This window comes from Gekko japonicus, unplaced genomic scaffold (genome assembly GCF_001447785.1).
Source record: "Gekko japonicus isolate JY-2015 unplaced genomic scaffold, Gekko_japonicus_V1.1 scaffold1044, whole genome shotgun sequence".
NCBI lineage: Eukaryota > Metazoa > Chordata > Lepidosauria > Squamata > Gekkonidae > Gekko > Gekko japonicus.
Window position 1 is genome coordinate 652,471 of NW_015163119.1, and position 2,181 is coordinate 654,651.

Consider the following 2,181-nt stretch of genomic DNA (forward strand, 5'->3'; position numbering starts at 1 on the left):
GTGGCCGCAATGTTCCCTCTAAGCAGTGGAATCTTGTGAGCAAAAATCCTACTTTGAGAGCTACTGGCATTAAAGTTGTGAGCGAGCGATTTGGCTGCTGCATAAATTAGTCTGCTCCGGAGCCGTCTTTCCTGAGCTCAGACAAAAATGTGTGGGCCAGAGGCTAAAAAACTGTGAGCTAGCTCACACTAACTCAGCTTAGAGGGAACACTGCTTACAACCACGTCCTTCTGTATGATAGAAACCCCCCCCACACACACACACATTTTTTTTTAAAATGACTGCTTTGATCAGCACCTTTAAAAAGGAAAAGCCCCTCCCCTCCCAGTCTCCTGGCACACCAGAAGGCTCTTGGGCCTTGGAAGCCCAAACACAAAGGGCACCTCTCATGGCACCGGAATGGCCAGCAGCTTGGTCCTGGCAAAAGGATCTCCTGGAGTGGAGTCGGGCCCATCAGGTGCAGGGAGAGAAAATGGGTCCTTATTACTACCACCACCACCATCACCACCACTACTACTACTAATAATAATACTAATAATAGGAGATTGTGAGCAAAGTCGGGATTTATTGACTCAGGGCGGAGTACAATGACACACTAGAACAACGTATCATACAATATGTTGTCAAAGGCTTTCACAGCTGGTAACACAGCTGAGTCCTCCAACCAACCCGGTTGCTCCTTAGTTGTGTTATCAACTTGTTAATATTGTGTATAGAAATACATAGAGAGAGGATGGGCCATAGAGCTCGGAAAATCTACAACAACTAACGTACCATACAGTTTAAAATGTTTAAAAGTTACAATAAAATTCTAACATCAAGTGGTGGTCAAAAATTTCCAGTTGTGCTACCACCTTGCATGGAGGGAGGAGGGGAGAGTGCCAGCTAGATGGACACCATCACTGTCCTTAATGAAATGCCTGGTGGAACATCTCTGCCTTACAGGCCTGCGGAACTGCATCAGGTCCCACAGGGAACGATGTTACTCGGCAGAGAGTTCCACTAAGTTGGAGCCAGGGCACTAAAGGTCCTGGCCCTGGTCAAGGACAGCTGGATAACTCTCAGGCCGGGACCACAAGCAAGTTCTTATCAGCTAAGTGTAATGCTCTTCAGGGAGTATACCAGGACAGGTGGTCCTGAAGATATGATGACGCGACCTCTACTCAGACAATGGACCTGGTGTTGTCCATGGCGGCACTAGGACTCTCCCAATATGTAACGACCCCCACTCACCGAGCTGGGCACATGCTCGATTTGATTTTTGTGGTGGGGGTAACAGTGGACAGAGTGACTGCTTTGGCAGTCCAATGGTCAGACCACCATGCCCTGAGGGCCCGCCTGAATGTGTCGCCCGGACCCTGTTTAGGCAGCAAGCATATTTTTGCTTGCCCGCAGAGCCAGATGGTCCCAATGGGGCTCCGGAAGGCTCTACGAGATCCGATGCCCCCTGGTGGCTCACTGGATGAGCTTGTAGAGGACTGGCATAGCCGGCCCTCTGCAGTCATCGACGAGATTGCTCCCTAGCGCCCTCTGCGCTCTCTCTCTAGGCTTGCTCCCTGGTTTACCCAGGAGTTACGGCTTATGAAGCAAGAGCTGAGACGGTTAGAGAGACAGTGGTGCCGTGCTCGTGATGAAGCTACAAGACCATCTTATAAGACGTTTATGAGATCCTACGAGATGGCAGTCAAGGCCGCGAAGTGTGACTACTACGCAGCTACGATTGCATCTGCGAGTTTGCACCCAGCCCAATTGTTTAGAACAATTCAGTCTATAACAGCTCTGCCACAGGGCAGACCAAATGCTAGGGAATTGGACATTGGCTGTGAGGCATTTGTGAGCTCTTTCGCGGATAAAGTCTTTTCGCTCCGCTGCAACCTCCCCGCCACAGTTGAAACAGTGAGTGAGCTCATGGCCCCAGGCATGTCTTCGGTTTCAGCAACGGGTACCACTACTGTAAGCTGCCCTGAGCCCGCTCACGGGGAGGGCGGGGTATAAATTGAATTAATTAATAAAATAAATATGTGGGTCCCAGACTGTTTAGGGCCTTGAAGGTAAGCACCAAAACCTTGAATATGATCCAGTGCTCAACTGGTAACCAGTGCAGCTCACATAGCACAGGCTGAATATGTGCCATTTGCTGGGGCCGTGTAAGTTCTGGATCAGCTGAAGTTTCTGGGTCAG